Here is a 395-nt window from a genome sequence, read left to right as displayed (position 1 = left end):
GCTCCGGGGCTGCCTGGAGCCCAACGCTGTGCAAACAGCCTGACCTCGTGTTCCTGGAGCTCCACCGCACGCCTGTGCCACTGGGATTGGAGAGCCCATCGCCTGTCCCACGATGAGGTAGTTGCAGGTCCTTTAGGGGTTTTGCCCTCCTGTTTTTTTTAATTGGGATTCTGTTTAGCTTTGACAAGAGTGTACGTTCATGGTAGAAAATTCAGAGATTGCAGAAAGCACAAAATACCAGGTAAACTCATGGTGCAGTCAAAGTCACCATGCGGAGAGGAGGACTTCTTAAACAGATGGTTGTTAGGGTGGCAACCGACTTGGTTCTCAAATCCAAAGGGTGCCCTCCTGGACCGTGAGGGCCCGGACCACAGGTGTGGGTGGTCCTACGCAGA

This window comes from Myotis davidii, unplaced genomic scaffold, assembly GCF_000327345.1.
Source record: "Myotis davidii unplaced genomic scaffold, ASM32734v1 scaffold2798, whole genome shotgun sequence".
NCBI lineage: Eukaryota > Metazoa > Chordata > Mammalia > Chiroptera > Vespertilionidae > Myotis > Myotis davidii.
This window is presented reverse-complemented; position numbering follows the sequence as displayed.